Source organism: Pseudophryne corroboree, chromosome 4, assembly GCF_028390025.1.
Source record: "Pseudophryne corroboree isolate aPseCor3 chromosome 4, aPseCor3.hap2, whole genome shotgun sequence".
In the NCBI taxonomy this organism is placed as follows: domain Eukaryota; kingdom Metazoa; phylum Chordata; class Amphibia; order Anura; family Myobatrachidae; genus Pseudophryne; species Pseudophryne corroboree.
Window position 1 is genome coordinate 62,705,502 of NC_086447.1, and position 18,523 is coordinate 62,724,024.

The window sequence follows — 18,523 nt, forward strand, 5'->3', positions numbered from 1 at the left end:
CACTCTACAGTAATGGGCAAGAATTAACACCAATTATAAAAAATAATTGATCATTCTATTAAATGTGATGTAGCTCAGTGGTAGATTATATTCTGTGGATACTGTGTTTCCTTATTTAACCAGCAGTTACCATATCATACCTACTGACATTCTCCAAACACTGATGTCAAGTATATGGTAATTATGAAACAGAGTTTTAATTTCACTGGGAAATGTACTATAAAAGCAGTAGTTTCATAAAAGAACAAATCACACGATACAGCAAAACTAATTGATTAAGAAGGACAGACATCTTTAAACACATTGTGAACCTATGGAGGATGGATTTGGGCTTGAATGTCAAGTAATTAGTGATCAATCAATGCATGAAAAGATAAACACATATCAACTCTGTACAAAATACCTGGTGAAGCCTTAGTCAGCAATGCCCAGGAGGCAGTCATAGCCTGCATACTATGTGCCCTTCTTCCAAGTTCTGACACTGCTGATAAAACAGAATGTAAGACTGTCCTCTACTTGGCAATACTTGATCAATATCCATGCCATTCATTACATAAGGTAGGGGATTCTGATGATAACCCAGACTCCGGTGAAGAAGTCTAACAGCAATTTAAAGTGTGGAATGATCATCTACTTGCATCTTCATCAGATGTGGAAATTATGGTGTCCTTGAACTCTGGCAAAGTGTAATGGTTTTTATTGCTATATACTCGGAGATGACCCTTAGAACACTAGAAAATAGTAGAACTTAAGTACAATGCATAGCTGCAATCAAATGAGTGCCACGCTTTTTCACAGGGGATGTAGCTCAGTGGTAGAGCGCATGCTGTGCATGTATGAGGCCCCGGGTTCAATCCCCGGCATCTCCATGTTTTGCAAAATGTAGATTCTTTCTTAACTCTATGTAACCTCTCCAGATCAACAAATGCATTAAAAAAAACTCTAGAGAAATTGGAAAAGTTTCAATCAAACTATGAAAAATTATTGACCAGTCTATAAAATGTGATGTTGCTCAGTGGAAAATTATATTCCCCAGAATCTGTGTTTCCTCATTGAAATAAAAGTTATCATATGATACCTACAGTATCCTTGAAATCTATACAGCAAGGTATAATTGTTATCTTTGCTCTGTGCTCTGAGTTTAACCTTAGAACAGTGGAAGTAGTAGAACTTGAGTACTATGCAGAACAGCAATCGCTCGGTATCAAAACACACCAACTCAGAGGGGATGTAGCTCAGTGGTAGAGCGCATGCTTTGCATGTATGAGGCCCCGGGTTCAATCCCCGGCATCTCCATGTTTTGAAAAATATAGATTCTTACTTATGTGTATGTAACCTCTTCAGAAGAGCCCAAGACCAACAAATGCATTAATGCACTCTACAGTAATGGGCAAGAACTAACACCAATTATAAAAAATAATTGATCATTCTATTAAATGTGATGTAGCTCAGTGGTAGATTATATTCTGTGGATACTGTGTTTCCTTATTTAACCAGCAGTTACCATATCATACCTACTGACATTCTCCAAACACTGATGTCAAGTATATGGTAATTATGAAACAGAGTTTTAATTTCACTGGGAAATGTACTATAAAAGCAGCAGTTTCATAAAAGAACAAATCACACGATACAGCAAAACTAATTGATTAAGAAGGACAGACATCTTTAAACACATTGTGAACCTATGGAGGATGGATTTGGGCTTGAATGTCAAGTAATTAGTGATCAATCAATGCATGAAAAGATAAACACATATCAACTCTGTACAAAATACCTGGTGAAGCCTTAGTCAGCAATGCCCAGGAGGCAGTCATAGCCTGCATCCTATGTGCCCTTCTTCCAAGTTCTGACACTGCTGATAAAACAGAATGTAAGACTGTCCTCTACTTGGCAATACTTGATCAATATCCATGCCATTCATTACATAAGGTAGGGGATTCTGATGATAACCCAGACTCCGGTGAAGAAGTCTAACAGCAATTTAAAGTGTGGAATGATCATCTACTTGCATCCTCATCAGCTGTGGAAATTATGGTGTCCTTGAACTCTGGCAAAGTCTAATGGTTTTTATTGCTATACACTCGGAGATGACCCTTAGAACACTAGAAAATAGTAGAACTTAAGTACAATGCAAAGCTGCAATCGAATGAGTGCCATACTTTTTCACAGGGGATGTAGCTCAGTGGTAGAGCGCATGCTTTGCATGTATGAGGCCCCGGGTTCAATCCCCGGCATCTCCATGTTTTGCAAAATGTAGATTCTTTCTTAACTCTATGTAACCTCTCCAGATCAACAAATGCATTAAAAAAACTCTAGAGAAATTGGAAAAGTTTCAATCAAACTATGAAAAATTATTGACCAGTCTATAAAATGTGATGTTGCTCAGTGGTAGATTATATTCCCCAAAATCTGTGTTTCCTCATTGAAATAAAAGTTATCATATGATACCTACAGTATCCTTGAAATCTATACAGCAAGGTATAATTGTTATCTTTGCTCCGTGCTCTGAGTTTAACCTTAGAACAGTGGAAGTAGTAGAACTTGAGTACTATGCAGAACAGCAATCGCTCGGTATCAAAACACACCAAGTCAGAGGGGATGTAGCTCAGTGGTAGAGCACATGCTTTGCATGTATGAGGCCCCGGGTTCAATCCCCGGCATCTCCATGTTTTGCAAAATATAGATTCTTACTTATGTGTATGTAACCTCTTCAGAAGAGCCCAAGACCAACAAATGCATGAATGCACTCTACAGTAATGGGCAAGAATTAACACCAATTATAAAAAATAATTGATCATTCTATTAAATGTGATGTAGCTCAGTGGTAGATTATATTCTGTGGATACTGTGTTTCCTTATTTAACCAGCAGTTACCATATCATACCTACTGACATTCTCCAAACACTGATGTCAAGTATATGGTAATTATGAAACAGAGTTTTAATTTCACTGGGAAATGTACTATAAAAGCAGTAGTTTCATAAAAGAACAAATCACACGATACAGCAAAACTAATTGATTAAGAAGGACAGACATCTTTAAACACATTGTGAACCTATGGAGGATGGATTTGGGCTTGAATGTCAAGTAATTAGTGATCAATCAATGCATGAAAAGATAAACACATATCAACTCTGTACAAAATACCTGGTGAAGCCTTAGTCAGCAATGCCCAGGAGGCAGTCATAGCCTGCATCCTATGTGCCCTTCTTCCAAGTTCTGACACTGCTGATAAAACAGAATGTAAGACTGTCCTCTACTTGGCAATACTTGATCAATATCCATGCCATTCATTACATAAGGTAGGGGATTCTGATGAAAACCCAGACTCCGGTGAAGAAGTCTAACAGCAATTTAAAGTGTGGAATGATCATCTACTTGCATCCTCATCAGCTGTGGAAATTATGGTGTCCTTGAACTCTGGCAAAGTCTAATGGTTTTTATTGCTATATACTCGGAGATGACCCTTAGAACACTAGAAAATAGTAGAACTTAAGTACAATGCAAAGCTGCAATCGAATGAGTGCCATACTTTTTCACAGGGGATGTAGCTCAGTGGTAGAGCGCATGCTTTGCATGTATGAGGCCCCGGGTTCAATCCCCGGCATCTCCATGTTTTTCAAAATGTAGATTCTTTCTTAACTCTATGTAACCTCTCCAGATCAACAAATGCATTAAAAAAAAACTCTAGAGAAATTGGAAAATTTCAATCAAACTATGAAAAATTATTGACCAGTCTATAAAATGTGATGTTGCTCAGTGGTAGATTATATTCCCCAGAATCTGTGTTTCCTCATTGAAATAAAAGTTATCATATGATACCTACAGTATCCTTGAAATCTATACAGCAAGGTATAATTGTTATCTTTGCTCTGTGCTCTGAGTTTAACCTTAGAACAGTGGAAGTAGTAGAACTTGAGTACTATGCAGAACAGCAATCGCTCGGTATCAAAACACACCAACTCAGAGGGGATGTAGCTCAGTGGTAGAGCGCATGCTTTGCATGTATGAGGCCCCGGGTTCAATACCCGGCATCTTCATGTTTTGAAAAATATAGATTCTTACTTATGTGTATGTAACCTCTTCAGAAGAGCCCAAGACCAACAAATGCATGAATGCACTCTACAGTAATGGGCAAGAATTAACACCAATTATAAAAAATAATTGATCATTCTATTAAATGTGATGTAGCTCAGTGGTAGATTATATTCTGTGGATACTGTGTTTCCTTATTTAACCAGCAGTTACCATATCATACCTACTGACATTCTCCAAACACTGATGTCAAGTATATGGTAATTATGAAACAGAGTTTTAATTTCACTGGGAAATGTACTATAAAAGCAGTAGTTTCATAAAAGAACAAATCACACGATACAGCAAAACTAATTGATTAAGAAGGACAGACATCTTTAAACACATTGTGAACCTATGGAGGATGGATTTGGGCTTGAATGTCAAGTAATTAGTGATCAATCAATGCATGAAAAGATAAACACATATCAACTCTGTACAAAATACCTGGTGAAGCCTTAGTCAGCAATGCCCAGGAGGCAGTCATAGCCTGCATCCTATGTGCCCTTCTTCCAAGTTCTGACACTACTGATAAAACAGAATGTAAGACTGTCCTCTACTTGGCAATACTTGATCAATATCCATGCCATTCATTACATAAGGTAGGGGATTCTGATGATAACCCAGACTCCGGTGAAGAAGTCTAACAGCAATTTAAAGTGTGGAATGATCATCTACTTGCATCCTCATCAGCTGTGGAAATTATGGTGTCCTTGATCTCTGGCAAAGTCTAATGGTTTTTATTGCTATATACTCGGAGATGACCCTTAGAACACTAGAAAATAGTAGAACTTAAGTACAATGCAAAGCTGCAATCGAATGAGTGCCATACTTTTTCACAGGGGATGTAGCTCAGTGGTAGAGCGCATGCTTTGCATGTATGAGGCCCCGGGTTCAATCCCCGGCATCTCCATGTTTTGCAAAATGTAGATTCTTTCTTAACTCTATGTAACCTCTCCAGATCAACAAATGCATTAAAAAAAACTCTAGAGAAATTGGAAAAGTTTCAATCAAACTATGAAAAATTATTGACCAGTCTATAAAATGTGATGTTGCTCAGTGGTAGATTATATTCCCCAGAATCTGTGTTTCCTCATTGAAATAAAAGTTATCATATGATACCTACAGTATCCTTGAAATCTATACAGCAAGGTATAATTGTTATCTTTGCTCTGTGCTCTGAGGTAACCTTAGAACAGTGGAAGTAGTAGAACTTGAGTACTATGCAGAACAGCAATCGCTCGGTATCAAAACACACCAACTCAGAGGGGATGTAGCTCAGTGGTAGAGCGCATGCTTTGCATGTATGAGGCCCCGGGTTCAATACCCGGCATCTTCATGTTTTGAAAAATATAGATTCTTACTTATGTGTATGTAACCTCTTCAGAAGAGCCCAAGACCAACAAATGCATGAATGCACTCTACAGTAATGGGCAAGAATTAACACCAATTATAAAAAATAATTGATCATTCTATTAAATGTGATGTAGCTCAGTGGTAGATTATATTCTGTGGATACTGTGTTTCCTTATTTAACCAGCAGTTACCATATCATACCTACTGACATTCTCCAAACACTGATGTCAAGTATATGGTAATTATGAAACAGAGTTTTAATTTCACTGGGAAATGTACTATAAAAGCAGTAGTTTCATAAAAGAACAAATCACACGATACAGCAAAACTAATTGATTAAGAAGGACAGACATCTTTAAACACATTGTGAACCTATGGAGGATGGATTTGGGCTTGAATGTCAAGTAATTAGTGATCAATCAATGCATGAAAAGATAAACACATATCAACTCTGTACAAAATACCTGGTGAAGCCTTAGTCAGCAATGCCCAGGAGGCAGTCATAGCCTGCATCCTATGTGCCCTTCTTCCAAGTTCTGACACTGCTGATAAAACAGAATGTAAGACTGTCCTCTACTTGGCAATACTTGATCAATATCCATGCCATTCATTACATAAGGTAGGGGATTCTGATGATAACCCAGACTCCGGTGAAGAAGTCTAACAGCAATTTAAAGTGTGGAATGATCATCTACTTGCATCCTCATCAGCTGTGGAAATTATGGTGTCCTTGATCTCTGGCAAAGTCTAATGGTTTTTATTGCTATATACTCGGAGATGACCCTTAGAACACTAGAAAATAGTAGAACTTAAGTACAATGCAAAGCTGCAATCGAATGAGTGCCATACTTTTTCACAGGGGATGTAGCTCAGTGGTAGAGCGCATGCTTTGCATGTATGAGGCCCCGGGTTCAATCCCCGGCATCTCCATGTTTTGCAAAATGTAGATTCTTTCTTAACTCTATGTAACCTCTCCAGATCAACAAATGCATTAAAAAAAACTCTAGAGAAATTGGAAAAGTTTCAATCAAACTATGAAAAATTATTGACCAGTCTATAAAATGTGATGTTGCTCAGTGGTAGATTATATTCTCCAGAATCTGTGTTTCCTCATTGAAATAAAAGTTATCATATGATACCTACAGTATCCTTGAAATCTATACAGCAAGGTATAATTGTTATCTGTGCTCTGAGTTTAACCTTAGAACAGTGGAAGTAGTAGAACTTGAGTACTATGCAGAACAGCAATCGCACGGTATCAAAACACACCAACTCAGAGGGGATGTAGCTCAGTGGTAGAGCGCATGCTTTGCATGTATGAGGCCCCGGGTTCAATACCCGGCATCTTCATGTTTTGAAAAATATAGATTCTTACTTATGTGTATGTAACCTCTTCAGAAGAGCCCAAGACCAACAAATGCATGAATGCACTCTACAGTAATGGGCAAGAATTAACACCAATTATAAAAAATAATTGATCATTCTATTAAATGTGATGTAGCTCAGTGGTAGATTATATTCTGTGGATACTGTGTTTCCTTATTTAACCAGCAGTTACCATATCATACCTACTGACATTCTCCAAACACTGATGTCAAGTATATGGTAATTATGAAACAGAGTTTTAATTTCACTGGGAAATGTACTATAAAAGCAGTAGTTTCATAAAAGAACAAATCACACGATACAGCAAAACTAATTGATTAAGAAGGACAGACATCTTTAAACACATTGTGAACCTATGGAGGATGGATTTGGGCTTGAATGTCAAGTAATTAGTGATCAATCAATGCATGAAAAGATAAACACATATCAACTCTGTACAAAATACCTGGTGAAGCCTTAGTCAGCAATGCCCAGGAGGCAGTCATAGCCTGCATCCTATGTGCCCTTCTTCCAAGTTCTGACACTGCTGATAAAACAGAATGTAAGACTGTCCTCTACTTGGCAATACTTGATCAATATCCATGCTATTCATTACATAAGGTAGGGGATTCTGATGAAAACCCAGACTCCGGTGAAGAAGTCTAACAGCAATTTAAAGTGTGGAATGATCATCTATTTGCATCCTCATCAGCTGTGGAAATTATGGTGTCCTTGATCTCTGGCAAAGTCTAATGGTTTTTATTGCTATATACTCGGAGATGACCCTTAGAACACTAGAAAATAGTAGAACTTAAGTACAATGCAAAGCTGCAATCGAATGAGTGCCATACTTTTTCACAGGGGATGTAGCTCAGTGGTAGAGCGCATGCTTTGCATGTATGAGGCCCCGGGTTCAATCCCCGGCATCTCCATGTTTTGCAAAATGTAGATTCTTTCTTAACTCTATGTAACCTCTCCAGATCAACAAATGCATTAAAAAAAACTCTAGAGAAATTGGAAAAGTTTCAATCAAACTATGAAAAATTATTGACCAGTCTATAAAATGTGATGTTGCTCAGTGGTAGATTATATTCCCCAGAATCTGTGTTTCCTCATTGAAATAAAAGTTATCATATGATACCTACAGTATCCTTGAAATCTATACAGCAAGGTATAATTGTTATCTTTGCTCCGTGCTCTGAGTTTAACCTTAGAACAGTGGAAGTAGTAGAACTTGAGTACTATGCAGAACAGCAATCGCTCGGTATCAAAACACACCAAGTCAGAGGGGATGTAGCTCAGTGGTAGAGCACATGCTTTGCATGTATGAGGCCCCGGGTTCAATCCCCGGCATCTCCATGTTTTGCAAAATATAGATTCTTACTTATCTGTATGTAACCTCTTCAGAAGAGCCCAAGACCAATGAATGCATTCTACAGTAATGGGCAAGAATTAACACCAATTATAAAAAATAATTGATCATTCTATTAAATGTGATGTAGCTCAGTGGTAGATTATATTCTGTGGATACTGTGTTTCCTTATTTAACCAGCAGTTACCATATCATACCTACTGACATTCTCCAAACACTTATGTCAAGTATATGGTAATTATGAAACAGAGTTTTAATTTCACTGGGAAATGTACTATAAAAGCAGTAGTTTCATAAAAGAACAAATCACACGATACAGCAAAACTAATTGATTAAGAAGGACAGACATCTTTAAACACATTGTGAACCTATGGAGGATGGATTTGGGCTTGAATGTCAAGTAATTAGTGATCAATCAATGCATGAAAAGATAAACACATATGAACTCTGTACAAAATACCTGGTGAAGCCTTAGTCAGCAATGCCCAGGAGGCAGTCATAGCCTGCATACTATGTGCCCTTCTTCCAAGTTCTGACACTGCTGATAAAACGGAATGTAAGACTGTCCTCTACTTGGCAATACTTGATCAATATCCATGCCATTCATTACATAAGGTAGGGGATTCTGATGATAACCCAGACTCCGGTGAAGAAGTCTAACAGCAATTTAAAGTGTGGAATGATCATCTACTTGCATCTTCATCAGATGTGGAAATTATGGTGTCTTGAACTCTGGCAAAGTGTAATGGTTTTTATTGCTTTATACTCGGAGATGACCCTTAGAACACTAGAAAATAGTAGAACTTAAGTACAATGCATAGCTGCAATCAAATGAGTGCCACACTTTTTCACAGGGGATGTAGCTCAGTGGTAGAGCGCATGCTGTGCATGTATGAGGCCCCGGGTTCAATCCCCGGCATCTCCATGTTTTGCAAAATGTAGATTCTTTCTTAACTCTATGTAACCTCTCCAGATCAACAAATGCATTAAAAAAAACTCTAGAGAAATTGTAAAAGTTTCAATCAAACTATGAAAAATTATTGACCAGTCTATAAAATGTGATGTTGCTCAGTGGAAAATTATATTCCCCAGAATCTGTGTTTCCTCATTGAAATAAAAGTTATCATATGATACCTACAGTATCCTTGAAATCTATACAGCAAGGTATAATTGTTATCTTTGCTCTGTGCTCCGAGTTTAACCTTAGAACAGTGGAAGTAGTAGAACTTGAGTACTATGCAGAACAGCAATCGCTCGGTATCAAAACACACCAACTCAGAGGGGATGTAGCTCAGTGGTAGAGCGCATGCTTTGCATGTATGAGGCCCCGGGTTCAATCCCCGGCATCTCTATGTTTTGAAAAATATAGATTCTTATAGAGATGAGCGGGTTCGGTTTCTCTGAATCCGAACCCGCCAGAACTTCATGTCTTTTTTCACGGGTCCGAGCGACTCGGATCTTCCCGCCTTGCTCGGTTAACCCGAGCGCGCCCGAACGTCATCATGACGCTGTCGGATTCTCGCGAGGCTCGGATTCTATCGCGAGACTCGGATTCTATATAAGGAGCCGCGCGTCGCCGCCATTTTCACACGTGCATTGAGATTGATAGGGAGAGGACGTGGCTGGCGTCCTCTCCGTTTAGAATAGATTAGAGAGACACTTGATTTACTAATTTTGGGGAGCATTAGGAGTACTCAGTACAGTGCAGAGTTTTGCTGATAGTGACCACCAGTTTTATTTATAATCCGTTCTCTGCCTGAAAAAAGCGATACACAGCACACAGTGACTCAGTCACATACCATATCTGTGTGCACTGCTCAGGCTCAGGCCAGTGTGCTGCATCATCTATTATCTATATATAATATTATATATATCTGTCTGACTGCTCAGCTCACACAGCTTATAATTGTGGGGGAGACTGGGGAGCACTACTGCAGTGCCAGTTATAGGTTATAGCAGGAGCCAGGAGTACATAATATATTATATAGTGAGTGACCACCAGACACACAGTGCAGTTTATTTAATATATCCGTTCTCTGCCTGAAAAAAGCGATACACACAGTGACTCAGTCAGTCACATACCATATCTGTGTGCACTGCTCAGGCTCAGGCCAGTGTGCTGCATCATCTATATATATTATATATCTGTCTGACTGCTCAGCTCACACAGCTTATAATTGTGGGGGAGACTGGGGAGCACTACTGCAGTGCCAGTTATAGGTTATAGCAGGAGCCAGGAGTACATAATATTATAGTAAAATTAAACAGTGCACACTTTTGCTGCAGGAGTGCCACTGCCAGTGTGACTAGTGACCAGTGACCTGACCACCAGTATATATAATATTAGTAGTATACTATCTCTTTATCAACCAGTCTATATTAGCAGCAGACACAGTACAGTGCGGTAGTTCACGGCTGTGGCTACCTCTGTGTCGGCACTCGGCAGCCCGTCCATAATTGTATATACCACCTAACCGTGGTTTTTTTTTCTTTCTTTATACATACATACTAGTTACGAGTATACTATCTCTTTATCAACCAGTCTATATTAGCAGCAGACACAGTACAGTGCGGTAGTTCACGGCTGTGGCTACCTCTGTGTCGGCACTCGGCAGCCCGTCCATAATTGTATATACCACCTAACCGTGGTTTTTTTTTCTTTCTTTATACATACATACTAGTTACGAGTATACTATCTCTTTATCAACCAGTCTATATATTAGCAGCAGACACAGTACAGTGCGGTAGTTCACGGCTGTGGCTACCTCTGTGTCGGCACTCGGCAGCCCGTCCATAATTGTATATACCACCTAACCGTGGTTTTTTTTTCTTTCTTTATACATACATACTAGTTACGAGTATACTATCGCTTTATCAACCAGTCTATATATTAGCAGCAGACACAGTACAGTGCGGTAGTTCACGGCTGTGGCTACCTCTGTGTCGGCACTCGGCAGCCCGTCCATAATTGTATATACCACCTAACCGTGTTTTTTTTTTCTTTCTTTATACATACATACTAGTTACGAGTATACTATCTCTTTATCAACCAGTCTATATATTAGCAGCAGACACAGTACAGTGCGGTAGTTCACGGCTGTGGCTACCTCTGTGTCGGCACTCGGCAGCCCGTCCATAATTGTATATACCACCTAACCGTGGTTTTTTTTTCTTTCTTTATACATACATACTAGTTACGAGTATACTATCTCTTTATCAACCAGTCTATATTAGCAGCAGACACAGTACAGTGCGGTAGTTCACGGCTGTGGCTACCTCTGTGTCGGCACTCGGCAGCCCGTCCATAATTGTATATACCACCTAACCGTGGTTTTTTTTTCTTTCTTTATACATACATACTAGTTACGAGTATACTATCTCTTTATCAACCAGTCTATATATTAGCAGCAGACACAGTACAGTGCGGTAGTTCACGGCTGTGGCTACCTCTGTGTCGGCACTCGGCAGCCCGTCCATAATTGTATATACCACCTAACCGTGGTTTTTTTTTCTTTCTTTATACATACATACTAGTTACGAGTATACTATCTCTTTATCAACCAGTCTATATTAGCAGCAGACACAGTACAGTGCGGTAGTTCACGGCTGTGGCTACCTCTGTGTCGGCACTCGGCAGCCCGTCCATAATTGTATATACCACCTAACCGTGTTTTTTTTTTCTTTCTTTATACATACATACTAGTTACGAGTATACTATCTCTTTATCAACCAGTCTATATTAGCAGCAGACACAGTACAGTGCGGTAGTTCATGGCTGTGGCTACCTCTGTGTCGGCACTCGGCAGCCCGTCCATAATTGTATACTAGTATCCAATCCATCCATCTCCATTGTTTACCTGAGGTGCCTTTTAGTTGTGCCTATTAAAATATGGAGAACAAAAATGTTGAGGTTCCAAAATTAGGGAAAGATCAAGATCCACTTCCACCTCGTGCTGAAGCTGCTGCCACTAGTCATGGCCGAGACGATGAAATGCCAGCAACGTCTTCTGCCAAGGCCGATGCCCAATGTCATAGTACAGAGCATGTCAAATCCAAAACACCAAATATCAGTAAAAAAAGGACTCCAAAACCTAAAATAAAATTGTCGGAGGAGAAGCGTAAACTTGCCAATATGCCATTTACCACACGGAGTGGCAAGGAACGGCTGAGGCCCTGGCCTATGTTCATGGCTAGTGGTTCAGCTTCACATGAGGATGGAAGCACTCAGCCTCTCGCTAGAAAAATGAAAAGACTCAAGCTGGCAAAAGCAGCACAGCAAAGAACTGTGCATTCTTCGAAATCCCAAATCCACAAGGAGAGTCCAATTGTGTCGGTTGCGATGCCTGACCTTCCCAACACTGGACGTGAAGAGCATGCGCCTTCCACCATTTGCACGCCCCCTGCAAGTGCTGGAAGGAGCACCCGCAGTCCAGTTCCTGATAGTCAGATTGAAGATGTCAGTGTTGAAGTACACCAGGATGAGGAGGATATGGGTGTTGCTGGCGCTGGGGAGGAAATTGACCAGGAGGATTCTGATGGTGAGGTGGTTTGTTTAAGTCAGGCACCCGGGGAGACACCTGTTGTCCGTGGGAGGAATATGGCCGTTGACATGCCAGGTGAAAATACCCAAAAAATCAGCTCTTCGGTGTGGAGGTATTTCACCAGAAATGCGGACAACAGGTGTCAAGCCGTGTGTTCCCTTTGTCAAGCTGTAATAAGTAGGGGTAAGGACGTTAACCACCTCGGAACATCCTCCCTTATACGTCACCTGCAGCGCATTCATAATAAGTCAGTGACAAGTTCAAAAACTTTGGGTGACAGCGGAAGCAGTCCACTGACCAGTAAATCCCTTCCTCTTGTAACCAAGCTCACGCAAACCACCCCACCAACTCCCTCAGTGTCAATTTCCTCCTTCCCCAGGAATGCCAATAGTCCTGCAGGCCATGTCACTGGCAATTCTGACGAGTCCTCTCCTGCCTGGGATTCCTCCGATGCATCCTTGCGTGTAACGCCTACTGCTGCTGGCGCTGCTGTTGTTGCCGCTGGGAGTCGATGGTCATCCCAGAGGGGAAGTCGTAAGCCCACTTGTACTACTTCCAGTAAGCAATTGACTGTTCAACAGTCCTTTGCGAGGAAGATGAAATATCACAGCAGTCATCCTACTGCAAAGCGGATAACTGAGTCCTTGACAACTATGTTGGTGTTAGACGTGCGTCCGGTATCCGCCGTTAGTTCACAGGGAACTAGACAATTTATTGAGGCAGTGTGCCCCCGTTACCAAATACCATCTAGGTTCCACTTCTCTAGGCAGGCGATACCGAGAATGTACACGGACGTCAGAAAAAGACTCACCAGTGTCCTAAAAAATGCAGTTGTACCCAATGTCCACTTAACCACGGACATGTGGACAAGTGGAGCAGGGCAGGGTCAGGACTATATGACTGTGACAGCCCACTGGGTAGATGTATGGACTCCCGCCGCAAGAACAGCAGCGGCGGCACCAGTAGCAGCATCTCGCAAACGCCAACTCTTTCCTAGGCAGGCTACGCTTTGTATCACCGCTTTCCAGAATACGCACACAGCTGAAAACCTCTTACGGCAACTGAGGAAGATCATCGCGGAATGGCTTACCCCAATTGGACTCTCCTGTGGATTTGTGGCATCGGACAACGCCAGCAATATTGTGTGTGCATTAAATATGGGCAAATTCCAGCACGTCCCATGTTTTGCACATACCTTGAATTTGGTGGTGCAGAATTTTTTAAAAAACGACAGGGGCGTGCAAGAGATGCTGTCGGTGGCCAGAAAAATTGCGGGACACTTTCGGCGTACAGGCACCACGTACAGAAGACTGGAGCACCACCAAAAACTACTGAACCTGCCCTGCCATCATCTGAAGCAAGAAGTGGTAACGAGGTGGAATTCAACCCTCTATATGCTTCAGAGGTTGGAGGAGCAGCAAAAGGCCATTCAAGCCTATACAATTGAGCACGATATAGTAGGTGGAATGCACCTGTCTCAAGTGCAGTGGAGAATGATTTCAACATTGTGCAAGGTTCTGATGCCCATTGAACTTGCCACACGTGAAGTCAGTTCAGACACTGCCAGCCTGAGTCAGGTCATTCCCCTCATCAGGCTTTTGCAGAAGAAGCTGGAGGCATTGAAGAAGGAGCTAAAAGGGAGCGATTCCGCTAGGCATGTGGGACTTGTGGATGCAGCCCTTAATTCGCTTAACAAGGATTCACGGGTGGTCAATCTGTTGAAATCAGAGCACTACATTTTGGCCACCGTGCTCGATCCTAGATTTAAAGCCTACCTTGGATCTCTCTTTCCGGCAGACACAGGTCTGCTGGGGTTGAAAGACCTGCTGGTGACAAAATTGTCAAGTCAAGCGGAACGCGACCTGTCAACATCTCCTCCTTCACATTCTCCCGCAACTGGGGGTGCGAGGAAAAGGCTCAGAATTCCGAGCCCACCCGCTGGCGGTGATGCAGGGCAGTCTGGAGCGACTGCTGATGCTGACATCTGGTCCGGACTGAAGGACCTGACAACGATTACGGACATGTCGTCTACTGTCACTGCATATGATTCTCTCAACATTGATAGAATGGTGGAGGATTATATGAGTGACCGCATCCAAGTAGGCACGTCACACAGTCCGTACTTATACTGGCAGGAAAAAGAGGCAATTTGGAGGCCCTTGCACAAACTGGCTTTATTCTACCTAAGTTGCCCTCCCACAAGTGTGTACTCCGAAAGAGTGTTTAGTGCCGCCGCTCACCTTGTCAGCAATCGGCGTACGAGGTTACATCCAGAAAATGTGGAGAAGATGATGTTCATTAAAATGAATTATAATCAATTCCTCCGCGGAGACATTGACCAGCAGCAATTGCCTCCACAAAGTACACAGGGAGCTGAGATGGTGGATTCCAGTGGGGACGAATTGATAATCTGTGAGGAGGGGGATGTACACGGTGATATATCGGAGGGTGAAGATGAGGTGGACATCTTGCCTCTGTAGAGCCAGTTTGTGCAAGGAGAGATTAATTGCTTCTTTTTTGGGGGGGGTCCAAACCAACCCGTCATATCAGTCACAGTCGTGTGGCAGACCCTGTCACTGAAATGATGGGTTGGTTAAAGTGTGCATGTCCTGTTTTGTTTATACAACATAAGGGTGGGTGGGAGGGCCCAAGGACAATTCCATCTTGCACCTCTTTTTTCTTTTCTTTTTCTTTGCATCATGTGCTGATTGGGGAGGGTTTTTTGGAAGGGACATCCTGCGTGACACTGCAGTGCCACTCCTAGATGGGCCCGGTGTTTGTGTCGGCCACTAGGGTCGCTAATCTTACTCACACAGTCAGCTACCTCATTGCGCCTCTTTTTTTCTTTGCGTCATGTGCTGTTTGGGGAGGGTTTTTTGGAAGGGACATCCTGCGTGACACTGCAGTGCCACTCCTAGATGGGCCCGGTGTTTGTGTCGGCCACTAGGGTCGCTAATCTTACTCACACAGCTACCTCATTGCGCCTCTTTTTTTCTTTGCGTCATGTGCTGTTTGGGGAGGGTTTTTTGGAAGGGACATCCTGCGTGACACTGCAGTGCCACTCCTAGATGGGCCCGGTGTTTGTGTCGGCCACTAGGGTCGCTTATCTTACTCACACAGCGACCTCGGTGCAAATTTTAGGACTAAAAATAATATTGTGAGGTGTGAGGTATTCAGAATAGACTGAAAATGAGTGTAAATTATGGTTTTTGAGGTTAATAATACTTTGGGATCAAAATGACCCCCAAATTCTATGATTTAAGCTGTTTTTTAGTGTTTTTTGAAAAAAACACCAGAATCCAAAACACACCCGAATCCGACAAAAAAAATTCGGTGAGGTTTTGCCAAAACGCGTTCGAACCCAAAACACGGCCGCGGAACCGAACCCAAAACCAAAACACAAAACCCGAAAAATTTCAGGCGCTCATCTCTAGATTCTTACTTATGTGTATGTAACCTCTTCAGAAGAGCCCAAGACCAACAAATGCATTAATGCACTCTACAGTAATGGGCAAGAATTAACACCAATTATAAAAAATAATTGATCATTCTATTAAATGTGATGTAGCTCAGTGGTAGATTATATTCTGTGGATACTGTGTTTCCTTATTTAACCAGCAGTTACCATATCATACCTACTGACATTCTCCAAACACTGATGTCAAGTATATGGTAATTATGAAACAGAGTTTTAATTTCACTGGGAAATGTACTATAAAAGCAGTAGTTTCATAAAAGAACAAATCACACGATACAGCAAAACTAATTGATTAAGAAGGACAGACATCTTTAAACACATTGTGAACCTATGGAGGATGGATTTGGGCTTGAATGTCAAGTAATTAGTGATCAATCAATGCATGAAAAGATAAACACATATCAACTCTGTACAAAATACCTGGTGAAGCCTTAGTCAGCAATGCCAAGGAGGCAGTCATAGCCTGCATCCTATGTGCCCTTCTTCAAAGTTCTGACACTGCTGATAAAACAGAATGTAAGACTGTCCTCTACTTGGCAATACTTGATCAATATCCATGCCATTCATTACATAAGGTAGGGGATTCTGATGAAAACCCAGACTCCGGTGAAGAAGTCTAACAGCAATTTAAAGTGTGGAATGATCATCTACTTGCATCCTCATCAGCTGTGGAAATTATGGTGTCCTTGAACTCTGGCAAAGTCTAATGGTTTTTATTGCTATATACTCGGAGATGACCCTTAGAACACTAGAAAATAGTAGAACTTAAGTACAATGCAAAGCTGCAATCGAATGAGTGCCATACTTTTCCACAGAGGATGTAGCTCAGTGGTAGAGCGCATGCTTTGCATGTATGAGGCCCCGGGTTCAATCCCCGGCATCTCCATGTTTTGCAAAATGTAGATTCTTTCTTAACTCTATGTAACCTCTCCAGATCAACAAATGCATTAAAAAAAACTCTAGAGAAATTGGAAAAGTTTCAATCAAACTATGAAAAATTATTGACCAGTCTATAAAATGTGATGTTGCTCAGTGGTAGATTATATTCCCCAGAATCTGTGTTTCCTCATTGAAATAAAAGTTATCATATGATACCTACAGTATCCTTGAAATCTATACAGCAAGGTATAATTGTTATCTTTGCTCCGTGCTCTGAGTTTAACCTTAGAACAGTGGAAGTAGTAGAACTTGAGTACTATGCAGAACAGCAATCGCTCGGTATCAAAACACACCAACACAGAGGGGATGTAGCTCAGTGGTAGAGCGCATGCTTTGCATGTATGAGGCCCTGGGTTCAATCCCCGGCATCTCCATGTTTTGCAAAATATAGATTCTTACTTATCTGTATGTAACCTCTTCAGAAGAGCCCAAGACCAACAAATGCATGAATGCACTCTACAGTAATGGGCAAGAATTAACACCAATTATAAAAAATAATTGATCATTCTATTAAATGTGATGTAGCTCAGTGGTAGATTATATTCTGTGGATACTGTGTTTCCTTATTTAACCAGCAGTTACCACATCATACCTACTGACATTCTCCAAACACTGATGTCAAGTATATGGTAATTATGAAACAGAGTTTTAATTTCACTGGGAAATGTACTATAAAAGCAGTAGTTTCATAAAAGAACAAATCACACGATACAGCAAAACTAATTGATTAAGAAGGACAGACATCTTTAAACACATTGTGAACCTATGGAGGATGGATTTGGGCTTGAATGTCAAGTAATTAGTGATCAATCAATGCATGAAAAGATAAACACATATCAACTCTGTACAAAATACCTGGTGAAGCCTTAGTCGGCAATGCCGAGGAGGCAGTCATAGCCACATCCTATGTGCCCTTCTTCCAAGTTCTGACACTGCTGATAAAACAGAATGTAAGACTGTCCTCTACTTGGCAATACTTGATCAATATCCATGCCATTCATTACATAAGGTAGGGGATTCTGATGAAAACCCAGACTCCGGTGAAGAAGTCTAACAGCAATTTAAAGTGTGGAATGATCATCTACTTGCATCTTCATCAGCTGTGGAAATTATGGTGTCCTTGAACTCTGGCAAAGTGTAATGGTTTTTATTGCTTTATACTCAGAGATGACCCTTAGAACACTAGAAAATAGTAGAACTTAAGGACAATGCATAGCTGCAATCAAATGAGTGCCACACTTTTTCACAGGGGATGTAGCTCAGTGGTAGAGCGCATGCTTTGCATGTATGAGGCCCCGGGTTCAATCCCCGGCATCTCCATGTTTTGCAAAATGTAGATTCTTTCTTAACTCTATGTAACCTCTCCAGATCAACAAATGCATTAAAAAAAACTCT

The 18,523-nt window shown here is 41.0% G+C and overlaps 17 non-coding genes across 17 annotated transcripts; all 17 read left to right on the forward strand.

Moving 5' to 3' along the window:
* Positions 1-797: 797 nt before the first annotated feature.
* On the forward strand, positions 798-869 carry TRNAA-UGC (transfer RNA alanine (anticodon UGC)). The gene has a single exon. It is a non-coding gene; the product is annotated as a tRNA-Ala (tRNA).
* Positions 870-1,224: 355 nt separating this feature from the next.
* Positions 1,225-1,296, forward strand: TRNAA-UGC (transfer RNA alanine (anticodon UGC)). Its single transcript has one exon. It is a non-coding gene; the product is annotated as a tRNA-Ala (tRNA).
* Positions 1,297-2,171: 875 nt separating this feature from the next.
* On the forward strand, positions 2,172-2,243 carry TRNAA-UGC (transfer RNA alanine (anticodon UGC)). Its single transcript has one exon. It is a non-coding gene; the product is annotated as a tRNA-Ala (tRNA).
* Positions 2,244-2,597: 354 nt separating this feature from the next.
* TRNAA-UGC (transfer RNA alanine (anticodon UGC)) lies at positions 2,598-2,669 on the forward strand. The gene has a single exon. It is a non-coding gene; the product is annotated as a tRNA-Ala (tRNA).
* Positions 2,670-3,544: 875 nt separating this feature from the next.
* TRNAA-UGC (transfer RNA alanine (anticodon UGC)) lies at positions 3,545-3,616 on the forward strand. Its single transcript has one exon. It is a non-coding gene; the product is annotated as a tRNA-Ala (tRNA).
* A 355-nt stretch (positions 3,617-3,971) lies between these two features.
* On the forward strand, positions 3,972-4,043 carry TRNAA-UGC (transfer RNA alanine (anticodon UGC)). The gene has a single exon. It is a non-coding gene; the product is annotated as a tRNA-Ala (tRNA).
* Positions 4,044-4,918: 875 nt separating this feature from the next.
* TRNAA-UGC (transfer RNA alanine (anticodon UGC)) lies at positions 4,919-4,990 on the forward strand. Its single transcript has one exon. It is a non-coding gene; the product is annotated as a tRNA-Ala (tRNA).
* A 354-nt stretch (positions 4,991-5,344) lies between these two features.
* Positions 5,345-5,416, forward strand: TRNAA-UGC (transfer RNA alanine (anticodon UGC)). The gene has a single exon. It is a non-coding gene; the product is annotated as a tRNA-Ala (tRNA).
* An 875-nt stretch (positions 5,417-6,291) lies between these two features.
* On the forward strand, positions 6,292-6,363 carry TRNAA-UGC (transfer RNA alanine (anticodon UGC)). The gene has a single exon. It is a non-coding gene; the product is annotated as a tRNA-Ala (tRNA).
* Positions 6,364-6,711: 348 nt separating this feature from the next.
* TRNAA-UGC (transfer RNA alanine (anticodon UGC)) lies at positions 6,712-6,783 on the forward strand. The gene has a single exon. It is a non-coding gene; the product is annotated as a tRNA-Ala (tRNA).
* Positions 6,784-7,658: 875 nt separating this feature from the next.
* TRNAA-UGC (transfer RNA alanine (anticodon UGC)) lies at positions 7,659-7,730 on the forward strand. Its single transcript has one exon. It is a non-coding gene; the product is annotated as a tRNA-Ala (tRNA).
* A 355-nt stretch (positions 7,731-8,085) lies between these two features.
* TRNAA-UGC (transfer RNA alanine (anticodon UGC)) lies at positions 8,086-8,157 on the forward strand. Its single transcript has one exon. It is a non-coding gene; the product is annotated as a tRNA-Ala (tRNA).
* Positions 8,158-9,023: 866 nt separating this feature from the next.
* Positions 9,024-9,095, forward strand: TRNAA-UGC (transfer RNA alanine (anticodon UGC)). The gene has a single exon. It is a non-coding gene; the product is annotated as a tRNA-Ala (tRNA).
* Positions 9,096-9,450: 355 nt separating this feature from the next.
* Positions 9,451-9,522, forward strand: TRNAA-UGC (transfer RNA alanine (anticodon UGC)). The gene has a single exon. It is a non-coding gene; the product is annotated as a tRNA-Ala (tRNA).
* A 7,481-nt stretch (positions 9,523-17,003) lies between these two features.
* Positions 17,004-17,075, forward strand: TRNAA-UGC (transfer RNA alanine (anticodon UGC)). Its single transcript has one exon. It is a non-coding gene; the product is annotated as a tRNA-Ala (tRNA).
* A 355-nt stretch (positions 17,076-17,430) lies between these two features.
* TRNAA-UGC (transfer RNA alanine (anticodon UGC)) lies at positions 17,431-17,502 on the forward strand. Its single transcript has one exon. It is a non-coding gene; the product is annotated as a tRNA-Ala (tRNA).
* An 874-nt stretch (positions 17,503-18,376) lies between these two features.
* On the forward strand, positions 18,377-18,448 carry TRNAA-UGC (transfer RNA alanine (anticodon UGC)). The gene has a single exon. It is a non-coding gene; the product is annotated as a tRNA-Ala (tRNA).
* Positions 18,449-18,523: the final 75 nt, after the last annotated feature.